We start from the raw sequence: 22864 nt of genomic DNA, 5'->3' as shown, positions 1-22864 counted from the left end.
TTCTCCCCTCTCGGCCCGGCGGTACAGAGGCGTAGACCTGGGAGGGATGAGAGCGTTTTAGGGAGGACTCGACCAGCAGGGATTGGTGGGAGAGTTGGGGGCCCTCGAACCCTTTATGGTGCACGATGCGGTATCGAGCATCGAGTTTGCTAGGGATCGCCGGTATGGAATACGGCGTTTCGAAGCACTGCATGAAGGTCTGGTCCAGTAATTTATGCAGGGGGAGCCGAAGCGACTCCGTTGGAGGGTTAGGTAAATGCATGGTGTCCAGATACTCTTTGGAGTATCGGGAGCCCGTGTCAAGGGTCACATCCAGATCATCCGCCATTTGTCGGAGGAATGATGAGAAGGACAATTGTTCCGCCAGCGTCGGTCTGTGGGACGGGCTGGCGGAGGAGGAGGCCTCCAGGTCCGTGGACATCGGGGAGTGACAAGGAGAATCGGGCACCGGTGTCTCCTCGTACTCCGGGCCCCTCGGAGGGGACGCCTCTGATGAGGAGTATCCCCTACGTTGCAGTTTTTTCTGCGGTGACACCTCCGAATAGCGTGAGGAGTGCCAGGATGAGTGTCTCGATCGGTGCCCGTCTCGGTGGCGGGACGGGGATCGGGATCGTCTGTGCATCGCATGGTCTCCCGAGGTCCCCAAGTGGATAGGGCTGGAAGCAGTGGATCGCCACTGGGTTTGCGATGCGGGTTCCTGCGATGCTACCCAAGTCTGGTAAGGAGTACGGAGGAACTCTTCCTGACTATGCCCAGGGCTTCGAGTATCGATCGGAGGTCTGGTCCCATGTTGGCGCGGAGGCGTAATGGGTTCTAATGGCGGCATGTCGGTAAGCGAGGCTTGCCGCGTGGGTATCGCCGCCCTCCCTCGTTCGTCCTCGTCGGTTGTCGAGGTCGAACGGTGTGGGGGAGGGGGAGGGGGCGGACCGCCCCTTTGGACCGGTACCGGGAGGTCACCCTGTATGGCAGCGATGAGCCCGGGTCCGATGGTCTGCATGAGCTCAACGAATTGAGCTTCCAGCACGGACCGTAGCGAAGCCGATAGGGAGGGATCCGCACCGAAAGGGGGTCCTCCTGCACGGGCATCGCGCTCCTTCGAGGTCGAGTGCTTCTGCTTAGTAGCTTTCGGCACTTTGATGACCATTGGTGGCACTGTGGAAGGAAGAGGTACCTGAACCGAGGAGACCGGGGCAGGCACCGACGTCGAGCTCGTGGATGGTGTCGGGGCGAGCGATGCCGGTTTCACCGCACTCGATGCAGGAGGAGTCGATGCCGGTTTCGCCCGAACCGGGGAGGTATCAGATGAAGTGGAGGCTGAGGGATCCTTAGCTGCGTCCATCTTGAACATCGATTCCCACAATAGGCAACGCCGCTTGAATGAGCGTGCCGTAAGGGTAGAGCAAGGCCCGCACGATTTCGGGATGTGGTCAGGGCCCAAACACTGCAAACAGCGCCAGTGAGGGTCCGTGAGTGAAATCGCGCGTTGGCACTTGCTGCACTTTTTAAAACTGGTGATTGGCCGGGACATAGGCCGGAAAATCTCTGCCGCGAGGTCGAAGCCCGTGGGCCTGAGCCACGTGGCCGGCCCGTTCGACCCGCCGGAGGAAATAATCTTCTCCTTTTTTTTTTTTTTTTTTTTGAAAAAGAAAAGAACTGTTAACTTGTAATTAAAAGAAACGAAAACGCGGACAAGGAAGGCAAATTTAACTGAATTCAGCTAGCGCATGAAGAAGTTGAACTTCTCAGCTCCGCGGAAAAGAAAGAACTGAGGAGACACGCCCGGATCTCCGGGTAGGAAGGCACCGGCGCATGCGCGGTGCGGGCATCTAGAAACTTTAAGTTTCTACAAGCAACACGTGCTTGTGAGACGTCCGTACCGGGGCTCTGTCTGATGACATCACCCACTAGTGAGAATACCTGCCTGCTTGTCCTGGGATAATGGCTGTATTTGTGATCACAGAATAACAGATAAAGGATGGTTGCCATCTCAGTCTACCTGGATGCACAGAAATGCATTTTAATAGAAGCAAACTGGTCTGTTTTTTTATTGGGGGCAGGTCTAGGGGTCCGGATTTTAAAAATGTAAAATCTGGCAATCCTACCTCTAGACAGCCTGCATTCTTAGTAAACTGTTCAGACAGCTGAGCGTAGCAGGGGTTCTTCTAAGAAGTACTGTAGTGAATTTCACATTAAAAGTCCCAGGGACAAATGTCGCTATATCTTGCTTATATATTTAACCCACCCAAAACTTATTGTACCCATCTATACACCACAACAATAGCCCTTATGCCTGCAGGTGTCATCTTTAATATAGGTACAGTAGGCTTTGGAGGGCTCACCATACAATATAAGCAAGATATGGTGACATCTGTACCTGGAGGTCCTGGAACTTTTAATGTGAAATTCACTACAGTAACCTCTGCTCTGAAGCTGCTTGGGCTGAGAACTTTTCAGCAAACCTACTGTTTTTTTAAACATTTTTGGGTGGTGGGAGGGAGGTCAGTGACCACTGGGGGAGTAAGGGGGGTCATGCCTTAATCCCTTCAGTGGTCAACTGGTCAGTTTGAGCATCTTTTTAGCATTTAGGCACTTTTAAAACAGGTCTAGCTCCAAATGCCCAGGACCTTTTGTTAAAGGTTTGATTAGTCCTAAGCCCACCCCAGGCCTGCTCAAAACACACCTCTGACATGCCCCCTTAAGATTTGGATGCACTGGAGACAAAATAACCAGAAAGACATCTAGAAAGTTTGTTTTGAGAACACCCACTTGGACATTTTGACTAGTAAGATATCCAAGTGGTGACTTTTGGTCATCTATCTTTTTTGAAAATGAGCCCCATAGGGTATTACGAGTTGGAAGGGTTAGGACCTAAATGCAGCTTTGAGCCTGGATATGAATACTACCAGTGGGTTTTGAGCCTGGATATGAATACTACCAGTGATGGAGCCTAGCATACTGATCCAGGTAGGTTGTTCCAGACATACGGTGCAGCAAGGCAGAAGGGGCGAAGTTGGAAGTTCGCAGTAGACTTTTTAGTCCAAATACAGTACATAAAAGATGCAATTCTCTTTTAAAGAAACACTTGCCTGTGATCAGATTTCTATGACACATCCTCCCAAAACTAAAAGAAAAAGGAGCCATCTGCATTTATTTGAAATGACAAATTTCCATAAAGCCTATGGCCACAAGTGGGCAGCAGACTGACTCTCTCTTCCAATAAAGATGGAACTCTTCATTGAGCTGGAGTTTATAGGTTCATGATGGAATGGTTCTGTTTTTAATCATGGTTTAGATGTAGTTTTTTTTGTTGCTGTTGTTTTAAAATAAAGAATATTAATTATCAGAGCAAAGATAAGTGAAATAGGCTTGTATATTTTGGGAAGTTTTATCTTACAATATCTGTATATTTTTCTGTTGCAAGGATGCAGTTTTATAACAAACAAATAACATGTTTGCTCTGATTTAGATTATTTTATAAAAGACATGATCAAAAACGTCTTTTTGTTTGGGGATACCCAATCCCCAACCCCATCCTAGATCCCACCCCAAAATAATACCACTGGTGCTGCCTCCTTCTCCAGCCTCTCTCTCTCTCTTGCTTTCTTTAAATCGGTCTATCAGAAAGGAGTTGAAGAACTTGTGCATGACAGAGGAGCAGGACTTGGGTGTGACTGTATGTGATGATCTTAAGGTAGCTAAACAGGTTGAAAAGGTGACTGCAAAAGCTAGAAGGACGCTAGGGTACATAGGAAAAGGTATGGCCAGTAGGAAAAATGAGGTATTTATGAACCTGTATAAGACTCTGGTGATACCTCATTTAGAATATTGTGTACAATTCTGGAGGCCACACCTTCAAAAAGATATAAAAAGGATGGAGTCGGTCCAGAGGACGGCTACTAACATAGTGTGTGGTCTTTGTGATAAGGCTTATGGGGACAGACTTAAAGATCTCAATCTGTATACTTTGGAGGAAAGGTGGGAGAGGGGAGATATGATAAGAGACGTTTAAATACCTACGTAACGTAAATGCGCATGAGTTGAGTCTCTTTAATTTGAAAGGAAACTCTACAATGAGATGGCATAGAATGAAGTTAAGAGGTGATAGGCTCCGGAGTAATCTAAGGAAATATTTTTTTACAGAAAGGTGGTAGATGCATGGAACAGTCTCCCAGAAGAGGTAGTGGAGACAGAGACTGTGTATGAATTCAAGAAGACCTGGGATAGGCACTTGGGATCTCTTAGAAAGAGGAAGAAATAATGGTTACTGCAGATGGGCAGGCTGGATGGGCCATTTGGCCTTCATCTGCCATCATGTTTCTTTGTAATTTTTTTACTCACACTTCAGAGCCTACAAAAATATAGCCAATAATATTTAAAGGAACCTCTTTTGCTGTTAATAAAATTTCTTTGTAAAATCCTATCTTAACTTAGAAAAAAAAAGTAAGGTTTACTTTTAACTACTGTCCATAAATTGTAACTAATATATCTGAATGTACCTCACCTTGAGCTAGTACTGAGAAAAGTACAAGCTATATCCAAAACCAGAACCAAGTACCAGACATGTTGTATGTAAATCAATACAAAGACTTACAAAAGTCACTCAAGACCTATGAGGGGGCATGAGAACATAAGCAATGCCTCTGCTGGGTCAGACCTGAGGTCCATCGTGCCCAGCAGTGAGATGTCCGCTATCGAGGCTCCGTTGGATGACGTCACCCACTAGTGAGAATACCTGCCTGCTTGTCCTGGGATAACCTCTATCTATACCCCTCTATCCCCTTTTCCAGCAGGAAATTGTCCAATCCTTTCTTGAACCCCAGTACCGTACTCTGCCCTATTACACTCTCTGGAAGTGCATTCCAGGTGTCCACCACACGTTGGGTAAAGAAGAACTTCCTAGCATTCGTTTTGAATCTGTCCCCTTTCAACTTTTCTGAATGCCCTCTTGTTCTTTTATTATTCGAAAGTTTGAAGAATCTGTCCCTCTCTACTCTCTCTATGCCCTTCATGATCTTGTAAGTCTCTATCATATCTCCTCTAAGTCTCCTCTTCTCCAGGGAAAAGAGACCCAGTTTCTCCAATCTATCAGCGTATGAAAGGTTTTCCATCCCCTTTATCAGACGCGTCGCTCTCCTCTGAACCCTCTCGAGCAACGCCATGTCCTTCTTAAGGTACGGCGACCAATATTGGACGCAGTACTCCAGATGCGGACGCACCATCGCCCGATACAATGGCAGGATAACTTCTTTCGTTCTGGTTGTAATACCCTTCTTGATTATGCCTAGCATTCTGTTTGCCTTCTTAGCGGCCACTGCGCACTGTGCCGACAGCTTCATTGTCATGTCCACCATTACCCCCAAGTCCCTTTCTTGGTTACTCTCATTTAATAACATCCTTCCCATCGTATAGTTGTACCTCGGGTTTCTGTTTCCCACATGTAATATTTTACATTTCTCAACGTTGAACTTCATCTGCCATCTCGTCGCCCATTCCCCTAGTTTGTTCAAATCCCTTTGCAATTCTTTGCAGTTCTCTTTAGTTCGAGCTCCACTAAATAGTTTGGTGTCGTCCGCAAATTTTATTATCTCACACTTCGTCCCTGTTTCTAGATCATTTAGTAAGAGAGGGAGAGGGAAGATATGATAAGAGTCGCTTAAATACCTAGATAATATAAATGTGCATGAGTTGAGTCTCTTTTATTTGAAAAGAGATTCTGCAATGAGAGGGCATAGGATGAAGTTAAGAGGTGATAGGCTCAGGAGTAATCTAAGGAAATACTTTTTTACGGAAAGGGTGGTAGATGCTTGGAACAGTCTCCCGGAAGCGGTGATGGAAACAGAGACTGTATCTGAATTCAAAAGGGCCTCGAGATAGGCATATGGGATCTCTCAGAGAGAGAAAGAGATAATAGTTACTGTGGATGGGCAGACGAGATGGGCCATTTGGCCTTTATCTGCCAGCATGTTTCTATATAAAGGCCCATGTATACATCTCACTATAACTCCCTTGAGAATGCTGGCAAAGTCAAACACTCACAGAAGAAGCATAAGGATGGTGTCTTTGTGGTGGGTTAAGCTGGAACCGCAGGGGAAGAAAAGGAAGACTTAACTGGAAAAAAAAAAACTGTACAGTATTTAGTTTGCTGCTAAGAAGCTGAGTTTTTGCTATACTGTTGTCACAGGATAGGATGTTGAAAGCTTGTTATGCTGGTAGTAGGGCTTCTACTGTTGCTATTGTGAGAGTGAAACTGTGGAATGATCTTTCTGGCCATTTGTAGTTGTGTGCTAAAAGACTGAATTTAAAAAAAAAAACTTTTGAAGACCCAACTTTTTACAACTGCATATTTGCTACCTATGTAATCTGGAGATGGAATAACATTTAATTGCTTATGGCATTGCAGATACATTTTCTTGTGTGTTTTGGTTTTATCTGTGATTTTATATTACGTATGGTCATTTGTAAACTACCCATATACTACTGTACATTACATAGATTGTGAGCCCACTGGGACAAATATGGAAAATGCTTGAAGTACTTACTTTAAACCACTTTGAGTGTGGTTGAGTAACTCATAGGCAGTGGAACGCTTTTTTATTTTGGGGGGGTGTCAAAAAGCTCTGACCTAGACCCCGTCCCAGAACTGCCTAAGCTCCGCCCCCATAATAATAGTACTTGTAAATACCATTTCTTCCATTCATTTTTCATATACTGTACACACAATATAATCTTATTAACAATACATAATGATAACCACAAAATTAAACTACACAGAGCATAATCTCTGGTTTCTCTTCAGATCAAATAAATCTTTCGCCTTTTACTAAAGATTTCCATGGAAACTACACAGAGCATTCTTTTACCCCTTCCCACCCTTGCACAGCATTTCTTCTTCTCTTCTCCACCCCCATATGCAACATCTTCCTCTCTTTCATTACCTCTCTTGCTGCAAAGGGAGTAGGGAAAAAAAGAGAGGGAGGGATCCAGGGTGAACATAAGAATAGCCTTACTGGGTCAGACCAATGGTCCATCAAGCCCAGTAGCCCGTTCTCACAGTGGCCAATCCAGGTCACTAGTACCTGGCCAAAACACATCTCTCCAATTCCCTTTACTACCACAGCCAACATTTCCCACTCTCTTATCCCTCGAACTGTGTGCAACATCTTTTGCTCCTGCCCACCAGCCCCATGCCCGACATTTCTCTTTTTATCACCCCTCTCCAGCACCATCCCACATCTCTTGCACCTCTCCCTGTGATCCTTCTACCCCCTCTGCCATCCCCAAGTCCATCTCTTCCTGTCCCTCACAAATCTGACATCTTTCCCTCTTCCCCTTACCCCATTCCTGAGTGTCACATCTCTCCCTCCTTCCCTCATTTGAATTCAACATCTCTCCTTCCCCCTCCCTCTCCCAAGTTCTATATCACTTCCTCTTTACCTTTTACCTTCTACTCTGGTGGAAGCAGCATCTTGCTGCCGGCTAGCATTCTTGCTGGTCGGCTCTCTCTGCCTTGAACCTTTCCTGACATCTACTCCTTCCCTCCCCCAAACTCCACTGCGCATTTACTTTACATTTCTTGTAATACTTCCTCCTCTTTGTTATACTAAGTCCCTCTAAACTTTCTCTATACTGTCCTGTAACCCTCATTGGAATTCCTTCTCTATACCAATTCCTGTAAACCGTGCCAAGCTCTACGATTGTGGAGATGATGCGGTATACAAACTTAAGGTTTAGTTTAGTTTAGTTTAAATGTTGCCAGGTGAAGAAACTGATTTCTCAATGCCACCAGCTGGCATCTTCTCTCCACTGCGCCCCACCCTCTCTGACAACGTCCTGTTTCCGCTGGGACGGTAAGTGGAGAGAAGACGTTAGGCGGCAGGGCAGTTTTGAGAAATAGGTTCCTCCGCCTGTCAACGTTTACAAGAAATGTAAAGTTGACGCATGGTGGAGGTGGGGGGAGGGGAAAGGAAGGAGTAGATGTTGGGGAAGATTCATGGCAGAGAGAGCAGGCCGGCAGCAAGATTCCGCTCCCAGGTGCCACCTATGTAGATACACCATCAGTCCTGTTACCACCGGGAATTTTTGGGGAAGCCCCCTGTTCCAATGCCTATGGTATAACTACGAAAAGGTGGTATACATTCCAATCCCTTTCCCTTCCACCTTTTTTTGGAGAGGGAGCCTGCTTACTGCAAGCATTCTACACTCCTCCCTCCATATTCGCAGTGGTTAGGGGTGCGACATAACCGCGAATATGGAAAAACCACAAATAACTTTTTATATGTTATTCGCCATTTTTTGTAAATTGTTTCCATATATTCAGACATACAGGCTGATAGCAGGCAAGCAGCATTTTTCTCTGTGCACGCTGGGAAGCTGGGAAGCAGCGATTTTGTGGGTGAAAACATGGAAGCAGCGATTTTCAGAGTGAAAGCTGGTAAGCACCAAACTTTTTTTATCAGTACAGTACAGCATAGGTACTTTACGCATGACATAATTTTGGGGTGAGGAGTCAGCATGCAAATAAGCGAAACCGTGAGTGCTGAAAGCACAGTTACTTACCGTAACAGGTGTTATCCAGGGACAGCAGGCATATATTCTCACATGTGGGTGACGTCATCTACGGAGCCCCAGCGCGGACAGCTTTTCAAGCAAACTTGATTGAAGTTTCAAGTCTGCTACACTGCACCACGCATGTGCATGCCTTCTTGCCCACTAGAGGGCGCATCCCCACCTCGTGGTCCTCAGTTCCATAACCAGCAAAGAAGCCATCCCCGGGGAGGAGGGCGGGTTGTGAGAATATATGCCTGCTGTTCCTGGATAACACCTGTTACGGTAAGTAACTGTGCTTTATCCCAGGACAAGCAGGCATGATATTCTCACATGTGGGTGATCTCCAAGCCAACCAAAAAAGGGCAGGTGGGAGGATGGCAATTTAGGAAAATAGGTTACGTAACACCGACTGGCCAAACCGGCCGTCGCTTCTGGACAAAGTGTCCAGACAGTAGTGGGAGGTGAACGTATGAACCGAAGACCAAGTGGCAGCTTTACATATGTCCTCCACAGGAGTAGACCGGAGGAAAGCAACAGAAGCTGCCATAGCCCTGACCTTATGCCCCGTGACTCGACCATGGAGCGTGAGTCCAGCCTGAGCGTAGCAAAAAGAAATACAAGCAGCTAGCCAATTGGACAAGGTGCGCTTGGAAATAGGATGTCCCAGCCTATTAGGATCAAAGGACAAAAATAATTGAGGAACCTTCCGATAAGACTTGGTACGTTGGAGATAAAAAGCCAACACCCTCTTACAGTCCAGCGTGTGAAGTGCCGCCTCACCAGGATGGGAGTGGGGCTTCGGGAAGAACACCGGAAGGACAATAGACTGATTGAGGTGGAAATCAGACACAACCTTAGGTAGAAATTTGGGATGGGTGCGAAGAACCACCTTGTCATGATGGAACACAGTAAAGGGCGGGTCCGCAACCAAAGCCTGAAGCTCACTAATTCAACGAGCAGACGTGAGCGCAAGTAAAAAGATCACTTTCCAAGTGAGAAACTTAGGAAGAGACTTGTCCATTGGCTCAAAGGGAGGTTTCATCAACTGAGCCAAGACCACATTCAGATCCCAAACTACAGGAGGAGGTTTCAGAGGAGGATTAACATTAACTAAACCCTTCATTAAACGAACCACCAGAGGATGAAGAGAGAGAGAACGACCCTCTAGATGCCGATGGAAAACAGCAATAGCACTAAGATGCACCCGGATGGAAGTTGTCTTCAGCCCAGACTTGGACAAATGCAGCAAATATTCCAGAACCGAGGACACCGGAACCAAACTCGGGTCCAGATGGTGCGAGGCACACCAGGATGAAAATCTGGTCCACTTCTGGGAATAACAAAGCCGAGTCGAGGCCTTGCGCGAGGCTTCCAACACCTCCCTGACCACCGAAGTCAGGGGGAAAGGAACCAAGCCGTCAGATGTAATGACTGAAGATTGGGATGTAACAGCGAACCCTGACTCTGAGACAGCAGAGAGGGAAAAACTGGCAGAAGTAGAGGCTGCCTGGCACTGAGTTGAAGGAGCAGGGAAAATCAGTGCTGACGAGGCCCACGTGGCGCTATGAGAATCATAGTGGCTCTGGAGGACTTGAGATGAACCAACGTCCTCATTATCAGAGGAAAAGGAGGAAACGCAAAAGGAATCTCTCTCCCCAGTCGAGAAGGAAGGCATCTGCCTCGAGACGGTCCTGGGCGTACATCCGGGAACAATAGAGGGGCAGTTTGCGAGTCTCCGGGGAAGCAAGGAGATCCACCTGAGGGGTCCCCCAGCGGTCGAAGACCTCGCGTAGGACTCGGGAGTTTAGCGACCACTCGTGCGGCTGGAGAAGACGACTGAGTTTGTCTGCGAGACAATTCTTTTCTCCTTGGATGTAAACCGCACGTAGGAAGATGTTCTGGGAGACCGCCCATTCCCAAAGGCGTAGGGCTTCCTGGCACAGGGCCCAAGAACCCGTACCCCCTTGTTTGTTTACATAATACATCGCCACCTGGTTGTCCGTGCGTACGAGGACTACCTGGTCGTGGAGCAGGTGGCCGAACGCTTGAGCTGCCAGAAAAATGGCACGAAGCTCCAACACATTGATGTGACAAAGACGGTCCTCCTCCGACCATAGACCCTGGGTCCGCAGACCATCGAGATGAGCCCCCCATGCGTACTCCGAGGAGTCCGTGGTCAGGACCTTGCGATGCGGCGGAACGAGAAAGAGCAAACCCCCTGAAAGATTGGAAGAGTTTGTCCACCAACGGAGCGAGCGTCTCAAAGAGGGAGTTACCCTTATCTGGCAAGAGAGTGGATCGCACTCCTGACGCCATTGGGAGGCCAAGGTCCACTGAGGAAGCCTCATGTGCAATCGGGCGAACGGAGTGACATGGACCGTCGACGCCATGTGGCCCAGGAGCACCAACATGCGATGAGCTGAAACTGCGGGCATCAGCGAAACCTGGCGACTCAATCGAAGCAGTGCCTGCAACCGAGGAGGAGGAAGGAAGGAACCGAGGCGAACCGTGTCCAGCACGGCTCCGATGAAATGAATGGATTGAGTCGGGTTCAACTGAGACTTGGGGAAGTTCACCTCGAACCCCAGACGTTGAAGGAAGATGATAGTCTGTTGGGTCGCTGAGATAACCCCCTCTCTGGTGGAGGCCTTGATGAGCCAATCGTCCAGGTAGGGAAAGACCTGAAGCCCCTGGGATCTCAGAGCTGCCGCAACCACCACCATACACTTCGTGAAGACTCGAGGGGACGAAGCCAGACCAAATGGGAGGACCCGATATTGAAGGTGCCAATCTCCCACCCTGAACCGTAAATACTTGCGGAAAGTGGGATGCACCGGAACATGAGTGTAAGCTTCCTTCAAGTCTAGGGAGCACATCCAGTCCCCCTCCTCCAACAGAGGGTATAAAACCGGAAGTGACAACATCCGGAACTTCTCCCGGACCAGGAATTTGTTGAGCTTTCGGAGGTCCAAAATGGGGCGTAAGTCCCCTGTCTTCTTTGGGACCAAAAAGTACCGGGAGTAAAACCCCGTTCCCCGTTGTTCTGGGGGCACTGGTTCCACCGCCCGTAGGCTCAACAAGGCCCTGGCCTCTAGAAGGAGAAGGGGAAGTTGGCTGCGGTTGGATGGACACGTTCCGGCTGGATGGTCCGGCGGCGTGGCTGAGAAATTCAGCGAGTAGCCCTCGGAGATGATCCGGAGCACCCATGCGTCGGATGTAATCTCGGTCTAAGCCACAGAAAAGGACCTGAGACGGCCCCCGATTGGGAGGGGGTCCGGTGATATTGCGGAGGGGGCCTGCCCCATCCGCACAGCCCGTCAAAAGGACGGGGCCGGCTTGGACGCTCCCTGCGCCGGAGGTTTCGACTGTCCCCCTCTACCCTGCTGGGGAGGGCGCCGTGCCGGAGGTCTAGAAAATGCAGGGGTAAACTTCTGCGGGTATCTCCTCGGGGGCGGCCGGAAAGATTTTTGCGGCGGGGCACGAGGTTTAGCACGGACCAAGGAGGCTAAGGAGCGCTCCTGTTCCGACAAACGTTTGGTCACCGCCTCCAATGATTCATCAAACAATTCAGAACCCACGCATGGTAAATTGGCCAGGCGTTTTTGTAGGTTAGGATCCATATCGAGGGTACGGAGCCAGGCCAGCCGGCGCATAGCCACCGCAAAGGCCGAGACCCTCGAAGCAAGCTCAAATGCGTCGTACACAGCGTGGAACAGGTACAGCCGCAATTGAGACAAATTGGACATGAATGTGGCAAACCCCTCTCGATGGGAAGGAGGCATAACCTCCCGATACTGAGGTAGGTCCTTCACCATGCTACGCAAATAGGATGAAAACGTAAATGCATAGTTGAGGACCCTGATGGCCATGAGGGAATTAGAATAGAGGCGACGACCAAACTTGTCCAGGGTCCTCCCCTCCCTTCTGGGCGGGACCACCGCCGAGACTCTGGAGGGTTGAGTCTTTTTAAGCGCCGACTCCACAATCAACGACTGGTGGGAGAGTTGAGGCTTATCGAACCCTTTAGATGGAATGGTCCGGTATTTGGACTCCATCTTCGACGGCACCGCAGTGATTGTAAGAGGGGAGTCCAAGTTCTTAAGGAAGGTTTGATGTAGAACCTTATTCAGGGGAAGGCGAGGAGTTTCCCTCGGGGGACTAGGAAGATCCTGCTCCTCTAGGAACTCTTTAGTATATTGAGAACCTGCCATTAAGTCAAGCCCCAAGGCTTGTGCCATATCCTGCACGAACCTGGAGAAGGAGGATGTTCTGGCGGCCGGTGAGGGGGTCCGAGATCTCCCTGCCGAACAGAAGGGAGAAGCCTCACGGGAATACCGCGGTTCCCTGCCAGACCCCGATCCCCAGGAGGCCACATCAAGTGACCTTGAAGGGGTCGGGGAACGCCTGTGCCCCGAAGAGCCCTTGGGAGAAACCCCGGGGGTCCGAGGTACCGAGGCGCGCCCCCTCCATCTCGGGGAAGAGTCTCTCGAACCCCCTCTCGCGGGGGAACGAATCAGGCTTGGGTTGTCGAGGCGGAGCTCCGAGACACGCAAGGTCTCGCCCTCGAGCGGCAAAGAGTGGCCACGCCTCCGAGGAGAACCCCGAAAACGTTTGGGTTTCCTCGGACGATGCCTCGCCCGAGGCCGGCCCGAGGGCGAGGAGCCCCGGGAAGACCTCGAAGAAGAGGACGAGGATATCCTCCTGTCCCTAGGCCTAACGGTTCTCTCAGGCTGGGACTCCGAGGTCGAAGTCGAGGGCAAGGTCGGGGCCGGACCGGCACCCGAAGTCGAGGGCACCGAGGCCGAGGTCGCCGAGGCCTGGGCCGTCGAGACCGGCGCAGTCGAGGCCGAAGCCTGCTGCAGCTGCTCGATGGCTCCGGACAGCTCCGAGGTAATCAACGCTCGGAGCAAGTCTTGAAAGGCCGGGATCCCCATCATGGCCGGTAGGTCCGAGGCCGGGGGGTGCTCCCTAGAGGGCGACCTCGGTCTCGAGTATTCCCTCGGGGCACTAGATTTGCCAACCTTGGGCTGAGCCGAGGCCGACCCACCCGCTGTCGAAGAGCCCGAGGATGGCTTCTTCACCGAACCCGGAGCTGAGGAGGGAAGCGGGGACTTACCCAAGGAAGGCTTTGTCGGAGCAGCAGGCTTCGATGAAGTCGAGGGACGCGGCGAGGATCCCGAGGCCGAGGTCGAGGCCGGGGCCGAAGCCGAGGCCGACGTCGAGGCCTTCCCCGCCGCGGGGTCTGCAGAGAAGAGCTCCGCCATCCGGGCACGGCGTCGGCGGAGCGCTCTGGACTGAAAAGTGGAGCACCTCTCACAGGAGTCAGTAGGGTGCTCTGGACCCAAGCAAATCAAGCACCACCGGTGCGGATCGGTAATTGACAGCAACCGATCACACCGGGTGCATTTCTTAAAGCCCGTCAAGGGACGGGACATGAAAAAGAAAAGGGGCCGGGAACGAACGATGTCCCGCGGCCGCGGCTCCCGGGAGCCCCCGGAGCCGAACGGAAGAATAAACCTTTTTTTTTTTTTTTCGATGATAAACGACGTGACTAAGAAGGAAAACAACAAATAAAGCACAGCGACCGAGCAAAACAACCCTGACGCGGTGTCAGAAGGCAGAAAAACAGGAGCTCAATTTCCACAGGGCTTCTGGCTCCACGGAAAAAACTGAACTGAGGACCACGAGGTGGGGATGCGCCCTCTAGTGGGCAAGAAGGCATGCACATGCGTGGTGCAGTGTAGCAGACTTGAAACTTCAATCAAGTTTGCTTGAAAAGCTGTCCGCGCTGGGGCTCCGTAGATGACGTCACCCACATGTGAGAATATCATGCCTGCTTGTCCTGGGATAAACAATGAATACAGAGAGAGAAGTGTACTATATAACCCATGCACATATGCAGTGTACTTCTGTCTTTTGGGGCTCAATCACAGATCACTTAGAGCAGTACTAACACACTGATCTTCTACAGCTGCATTCTATTACTTTTTCTGTAAGCAGATGACCGAATTGACTACCCTTTTCTGCCAATGACAGGGGATGAGGAGGCACTGGAACTGCAGATCTCCATTATAACGCAAAGACGAACAACTAACTAGACCAGGCTTATCCAACCTTTTTCTATCAGGGGCCACATTTTATATTTTGTAAAATTCAGAGAGCCAAAACACACACTATTGTACTTTGTCATATGCTTCGTCAAACAGTGTCAAAATACAACAGTGTGTCATCCCCTCCCAGCCATGCTTGGAGACCCACCAGATACGGACACAAGATTGGTACCTTCAAAAGACAAACTGCTGAGTTTCATAAATCTGTCTGGACACCTGAACAGTCCTCTAAAAAGAGCACATGACCAGATGTCTGGTAACTTTAACTCTCGTGCCTCCCCCCCCAAGCTTTACCCAGGCTCTTTTCACTCACCTGGCTTCAGATGCAGAACAAACAATGGGTTTCCTGCTTCCCCACTGAAACTCTGCAAGTCTGAGCTGCATATTGCAAGAAGTTCAGGTTGGTCTCATGGTTTCAAGTCTTAAGTCTCACAAGACTTGAAACTGTGAGACCAGTCCAAACATCTGGCACTGCTTAGTTCAAACTTACAGAGAGCTGAGTCATGGCAGAGAAGCAGGAATCTTACTATAAGCACTAGAGAATGACACGGGGAAAAATTCTGTCCCCGTCACCGTCCCGTCCCCATACAATCATCCTCTGCACTGCCCCGTCCCCGCTGGTCCTTTCACTGCCCCATCCCTGTCTCTGCCGTCCCCTTCACCGCCCCGTTACCGCCCCCGCTGTCTCTTTCATCGTCCCGTCACCGTCCCCATCTTCAGCGTCTTCTCCTCTCCATCCCCCCATCCCCAGCACCCTTCACGCGGTCCTGCAGCTCCCTCCCGCTGGCCAGCCATGCATTTCCCTTCCAACCTCCTTTTCCCTTACCTTTTCTTCTTGAAACTGGCGATTTCTATAAGGCTATGAGCTGTATTATAGCCGGAGCCTTGAAGTCGCATCGGGTTGCCTGCTAGAAAAGTCTCCTCCGATGCAACCGGAAACAGGAAGTTGCATCAGAGGAGACTTTTTCCAGCAGGCAACGTGACGCGACTTCAAGGCTCCGGCTGTAATACAGCTCATAGCCTTATAGAAATCGCCAGTTTCAAGAAGAAAAGGAAGGGAAAAGGAAGGAGGGAGATGCATGGACGGCCAGCGGGAGAGAGTGGGCTGCTGGATCAAACGCTCATTCACCGCGCGTTCACTACTTGTTCACCGCCCCATGCTACCATTCACCGCTCCACGGGGTGGTGAATGGCCTTGTCCCCGAACTCGTGGTGACCTTTTTTTTTGGTCACCGTTTTGGCGGATTACCCGCGGCTAGCCGCGGGTAACAACCACCGTGTCATTCTCTAATAAGCACCACATGAATTACCAAGCTTCTGAAGACCAGAAAAAGCACATGGAGGGCTGGTTTCTGGCCCCAGGGCAATAGATTGGACGAGCTTGGACTAGACCATTTAGGTAGCAACTAGAGAGTTGCGCGGGGACAGAAATCCCACCCTCCTCGCCAAAGTCCCACCCGTCCCCGTGAGGACTCCCACCCGTCCCCGCCAAAGTCCCACCCGTCCCCGTGGACTCCCACCAGTCCCCACCCATCCCCGCGAGGACTCCCTCCGTCCCCACTCGTCCCCGCAAGGAATCCCCTCTGTCCCGCCCATCACTGCGAGGAATCCCCTCCATCCCCGCCCGTCCCTATAAACTTCAGAAATAGTTATTTCAGTTAATTATGCTACTGAATTAAAGGCTCTGGTAGAAACCCATTTACAAAGTATGTATTCTTCTCAATTAATATTTCCAAATTAATAAAGTCTTTTTGCTTATTTTTAAATGGGTTTCTACCAGAGCCTCTAATGTTTATAAATTTTTATCTTTATGAAAGGGAATTATAATGGCAAAACAAGGGTGATACTGAAAATACTACTTTGATTAGTCACCCATCAGCACGTATCATATTTTGTGTGTTCATTTTTTATATATACAAAGATTTATAGATTGCTGATGGGTGACTAATCAAAGTAGTATAAATTTTTATCAACACAACTAATATACTACTTTATCCTGAAGCAAAAAAAAAAAAAAAGATTTTTTTTCCTACCTTTGTTGCCTGGTTTCTGCTTTCCTCATGTTCTCATTCAATTCCTTCCATCCACTGTCTCTCTTCTCTCTGCATCTTCCATTTGCTCTGTTACTATGCCTCTCTCTTTCTCCCCCCTTCTATCTTCTTCCCTCCACTCCCCCCATAGTCTGGCATCTCTGTCTTCTTCCCTGCCAGCGTCTTCTCCCCCCATCTTCCCCATGTCCTGTCAGCATCCTTCTTTCCCTCTGTCTTCCACATGTGCATTCAGTGTCCTTCTCCCCCCTCTGTCTTCCCCATGTCCTTTCAACGTCCTTCTCCCCCTCTGTCTTCCCCATGTCCTTTCAGCGTCCTACTCCCCCCCTGTCTTCCCCATGTCCTTTCAGCGTCCTTCTCCCCCCTGTCTTCCCCATGTCCTTTCAGCTTCCTTCTCCACCCCTTTGTCTTCCCCATGTGCTTTCAGCGTCCTTCTCCCCCCTCTGTCTTCCCCATGTCCTTTCAGCGTCCTTCTCCATCCCTTTGTCTTCCCCAGTGCTTTCAGCGTCCTTCTCCCCCCTCAGTTTTACCCATTTCCCTTAAGCGTCTTTTCTTCTCCACTCCACCTTACCTCCCTTTCTCCCTCCCTGCCCATTACCTTTATGGTGCTTCCCCACCCGACCGACAACAGAACAGGCCCGGTCCGACAAACCTCCCTGCCCTGTAGCCATGAATCTAAATTACCTTCTTACAGCAGCTGGAGTATTGAAGCTGCTGTAAGAAGGAAATTTAGATTCGCGGCTACAGAGTAGGGAGGTTTGTCGGCCGGGCCTGTTGTCGGTCGGTTAGGGGAAGCGCCACAAAGATAAGGGGACCTGACCGGCTGTGCACACTCCCCCCCATGGCCGCACCCAGGGCGGACCGCCCCCCCCCCCCCTTTGGTACGCCACTTCCTTTTCTCTACCTGCCCTGCCGCACACAGCCGACCGGAAGTCTTCCCAATGTCAACGCTGACGTCGGAGGAAGGGAGGGCTTTGCTTAAGCCCTCCCTCCGACGTCAGCGCTGACATCGGGGAAGACTTCCGATTGGCTATGTGTGCTGCAGCGGGGCAGGCAGGAAATGGAAGACGAGCCTCGCAGCAGGGCAGGTAGGAAAATCAGATGAGCCTCACATTGAACCCCCGCGGGATCCCCGAGCATGAGGGGCGTCCCCACGGGATCCCTGTGACCCTAGGGGGCATCCCCACGGGATCCCCGTGACCCGAAGGGGGAACCCGCGGGATCCCCGTGGGATTCCCATCATCCCCGTTCCCGTACAGCTCTCTAGTAGCAACCCTTTGTCCCCTTAAGGAAATAGGAGGGGGGGGAGGGTCCTGCACAGCTTGCACCACCATAAACCAGAGGACATAATTTGAGGTTGAAGGGTGGTAGATTCAAGAGCAATGTTAGGAAATTCTACTTTATGGAGAAGGTAGTGGATGCCTGGAAAGCGCTCCCGAGAGAGGTGGTGGAGAGGAAAACGGTAACTGAGTTCAAAGAAGCGTGGGATGAACACAGAGGATCTAGAATTAGAAAATAATATTAAATATTGAACTAAGGCCAGTACTGGGCAGACTTGCACGGTTTGTGTCTGTATATGGCCGTTTGGGGGAGGATGGGCTGGAGAGGGCTTCAATGGCTGGGAGGGTGTAGATGGGCTGGAGTAGATTTTGACTGAGATTTCAGCAGTTGGAACCCAAGCATAGTACCGGGTAGAGCTTTGGATTCTTGTCCAGAAATAGCTAAGAAGAAAAAAATTAAATTGAATCAGGTTGGGCAGACTGGATAGACCATTCGGGTCGTTATCTGCCGTCATCTATTATGTTACCCATTAGAATCCTAGCAGTGAGCAAGATATGTAGAATATCTGTGGTGTGATGCTTCTTCTGAAAAAACCCAAAGAAACCAAGATAAGACATAAAAAAAGAGTAACAGCAGACATTTAGATTCATGGTAGATACATACATTCAATACCTGTTAATACAAATATAGAACATAAGCAATGCCTCCGCTGGGTCAGACCTGAGGTCCATCGTGCCCAGCAGTCCGCTTATGCGGCGGCCCAACAGGTCCAGGACCTGTGCAGTAATCCTCTATTTATACCCTTCTATCCCCTTTTCCAGCAGGAAATTGTCCAATCCAGGGACAACAGATCAGCTCCCCCCGAAGAAGCGCAGAGTGGTAGTCATTGGGGACTCCCTGCTGAGGGGCACCGAGGGACCAATTTGCAGACCAGATATGCAATCAAGAGAGGATTGCTGTCTACCAGGAGCCAGGATCCGAGATGTAACCACCTGCCTGGATAGACTTATCAAGCTCCAAGACCATTTCCCCATGCTTCTCATCCACGTCGAAACGAACGACACTGCCAGGAACACCCCGGAGAATATACCTGAAGACTTTGGAGCCCTAGATGAGAAGCTGAGGTGGATGGAAGTGCAGGTGGTCTTCTCCTCGATCCTCCCAGTGAGAGGTAAGGGAAGAGCCAGGGAAGAACGTATCCAGAGGACAAACGAGTGGCTACACGGATGATGCAAGGAGATGAACTTTGGATTCCTAAACCATGAAGAGGCACTGCAGGGACTACAGGGACCAGACGGACTCCACCTGACCAGAAGGGGTAAGAACGTCTTTGGACACCGACTAGCCCGCCTGCTTCGTAGGGCTTTAAACTAGGTAAGTTGGGGGAGGGTGCCTACTCACGTACCGGCGCAGTAAGGAACCATCCTGGCGAGGTAAGTTACAACTCCATTTCTGAGTCCGAGGTAAGTACATACATTGAAAACAATACTATAGGAGTCACACTAACTCAGGCAGGAAAATCTCCACAGGGACTTAACAAACATAAGGTATGGAGGGCTATGTACATTAATGCCCACAGTTTAGGCAATAAAATTCTGGAATTGGAGACGGAAATAAGGAACGACGACCTAGACGTGGTGGCGATACAACTTACTTCGTTGAGACAGAGAGGGCAAAATAGGAGGAGGGGTAGCACTATACACTAAAGAGGACATCAAAGTTACCAGAATCGCAGACGTCAAGTACACCAGGGAATCCCTCTGGGTGAACCTGGCCAGGGGAAATGACAAATGCCTGTATCTTGATGTAGAATACAGACCTCCAAGACAAAAGGAAGACAAGGATATAGAGAACATCACTTTGCGTGGGGACACAGTATTGTTAGGGGACTTCAATATGCCTGATGCAGATTGGAACAAACTTTCCGCTATGACCAGCGGCAGCAGAAGGCTATTAACCTCCATAAAGGGAGCACGACTCAAACAAATGGTATTGGAGCCCACGCAATACTGGACCTGGTACTCACCAACGGAGAAAGCGTCACAGAGGTTTCGGTAGACGATACGTTGGCCTCCAGTGACCACAACATGGTATGGTTCAACCTCAGGAAAGGTTTCACTAGATCAAACACATCAACAAAGGTCCTCAACTTTCGGGGCACTAACTTCAAAAGCATGGGAGATTTCGTTCATCGGGCACTGCAAAACCAAGCTAAAACTGATAATGTAGAGGTAATGTGGTCAACTCTGAAATCTACCCTACACGAAGCAACCAACCGCTATATAAAAACAGTAAGCAAACGGCGGAGAAACAATAAACCTCAGTGGTTCACTGCGGAGATCTCGGACCTCGTAAAAAAGAAGAAAAAAGCATTTATCTCCTGCAAACAATCAGGAAAAAGGGACACAAAAGAAGACTATCTGGCCAAGTCTAAAGCTGTCAAAACAGCAGTCAGAGAGGAAAATTCCGAATGGAAGAGAATCTAGCAAAAAACATTAAGAAGGGGATAAATCCTTCTTCAGGTATATTAATGACAGAAAAAGAAACACAGATGGGATAGCACGCCTCAGGAAACCAGACGGGAATTATGTAAAATCGGTCTCCGATAAAGCCAAACTACTAAATGAATACTTCTGCTCCGTCTTTACCTGCGAGGCGCCGTGATCCGGTCCACAATTGTAGACAAGGGAAAGCTTGGAAGACCTGTTTCAAAATTTCGAGTTTACGCCCAGCAGCGTCTACTATGAACTATCAAGACTCAAAGTGAACAAAGCCATGGGAAAAGACAAACTTCACCCCAGGGTGCTTAGAGAGTTGACTGACGTCCTGGCGGAACCACTATCCATGCTCTTCAATCTTTCCCTAAGTACAGGAAAAGTCCCGTTGGATGGAAAACAGCCAACGTCATTCCACTCCACAAAAAGGGATGCAGGAAGGAGGCTGTGAATTACAGAAAGGTGAGTCTCACATCAATAGTGAGTAAACTTATGGAAACACTAATCAAACATAAATTAGATACGATCCTGAACAAGGAGAATCTACGTGATCCCCATCAACATGGATTTACAAAGGGTAGGTCATGCTAATCCAATCTAATCAGCTTCTTTGACTGGGTAACAAGAAAGCTGGACATGGGGGAGTCCCTGGACGTCGTGTACTTGGACTTCAGTAAAGCTTTTGATAGTGTCCCACACCGCAGGTTATTGAGCTAGATGAGTTTGATGGGATTAGGTGAAACATTAACTGCATGGGTTAAAGACTGGCTTAGAGGTAGACTTCAGAGGGTGGTGGTTAACGGTACCCTCTCCAAAACATCGGAGGTGCCGCAGGGCTCGGTCTTGGGCCCGATCCTATTTAACATTTTTGTAAGACACCTGGCTCAGGGGCTTCAAGGTAAAAGAACATTATTCGCCGATGACACCAAACTATGCAATATAGTAGGCAAAAGCACATTGCCCGACAGTATGATGCAGGACCTACTCTTACTGGAACATTGGTCCTCGACTTGGCAACTAAGCTTCAATGCCAAAAAGTGTAAGGTCGTGCACCTTGGCAGCAGAAATCCATTCAGAACTTACACCCTGAATGGTGAGACCTTAGCTAGGAATGCAGCAGAACGAGACTTAAGAGTGATCATTAGTGAAGACATGAAAACTGCCAATCAAGTGGAGAAAGCTTCATCCAAGGCTAGACAAATGATGGGTTGTATCCGTAGAAGTTTTGTCAGCCGAAGTCATAATGCCATTGTACAGATCCATGGTGAGACCTCATCTGGAATATTGTATACAATTCTAGAGGCCACATTACCAAAAAGATGTGCTGAGAGCTGAATCGGTTCAGCGAATGGCCACCAGAATGGTCTCAGGACTCAAGGATCTCCCTTATGAGGAACGGCTGAGTAAATTGCAGCTATACTCACTCGAGGAACGCAGAGAGAGGTAAGACATGATTGAGACGTTCAAATATATCACAGGCCGTATCGAGGTGGAAGATGATATCTTTTTTCTTAAAGGATCCACGGCCACAAAAGGACATCTGCTGAATATCAGGGGCGGGAAATTTCATGGCGACACCAGGAAGTATTTCTTCACCGAAACGGTGGTTGATCATTGGAATGATCTTCCACTGCAGGTAATTGACGCCAGCAGCGTGCCAGATTTTAAGAAAAAATGGGATAGGCATGTGGGATCTCTTAGTGGAAGAAGTTAGGGGTGTGGGTCATTAGAGTGGGCAGACTTGATGGGCTGTGGCCCTTTTCTGCCGTCATTTTCTATGTTTCTATGTTTCTTAAACCCCAGTACCGTTCTCTGCCCTATTACGTCCTCTGGAAGCGCATTCCAAGTGTCCACCACATGTTGGGTAAAGAAGAACTTCCTAGCATTTATTTTGAATCTGTCCCCTTTCAACTTTTCCAAATGCCCTCTTGTTCTTTCATTTTTTGAAAATTTGAAGAATCTGTCCCTCTCTACTCTCTCTATGCCCTTCATGATCTTGTAAGTCTCTATCATATCTCCTCTAAGTCTTCTCTCCTCCAGGGAAAAGAGACCCAGTTTCTTCAATCTCTCAGCGAATGAAAGGTTTTCCATTCCTTTTATCAGACATGTCGCTCTCCTTTGAACCCTCTCGGGTAACGCCATATCCTTCTTAAGGTACGGCGACCAATATTGGATGCAGTATTCCAGATGCGGGCGCACCATCGCCCGATACAACGGCAGGATAACTTATTTTGTTCTGGTTGTAATACCCTTCTTGATTATACCTAGCATTCTATTTGCTCTCTTAGTGGCCACTACGCACTATGCCGTTGGCTTCATTGTCATGTCCACCATTACCCCCAAGTCCCTTTCTTGGTACTCTCATTCAATAACATCCCTCCCA

The 22864-nt window shown here is 49.3% G+C and overlaps 1 protein-coding gene and 1 pseudogene across 4 annotated transcripts in view; one reads left to right on the top strand and one right to left on the bottom strand.

Annotated features, from left to right (window-relative positions):
• Positions 1-22864, bottom strand: part of LOC117363463 — a 138935-nt gene that overhangs the window by 73108 nt on the left and 42963 nt on the right. The window lies entirely within an intron of this gene.
• Positions 6777-6860, top strand: LOC117364383 (annotated as a pseudogene).

The sequence above is a fragment of the Geotrypetes seraphini genome, chromosome 7, assembly GCF_902459505.1.
Source record: "Geotrypetes seraphini chromosome 7, aGeoSer1.1, whole genome shotgun sequence".
Lineage (NCBI taxonomy): Eukaryota > Metazoa > Chordata > Amphibia > Gymnophiona > Dermophiidae > Geotrypetes > Geotrypetes seraphini.
Note: the sequence above shows the minus strand (reverse complement) of the source record. Positions and strands in the feature narration are given on the sequence as shown.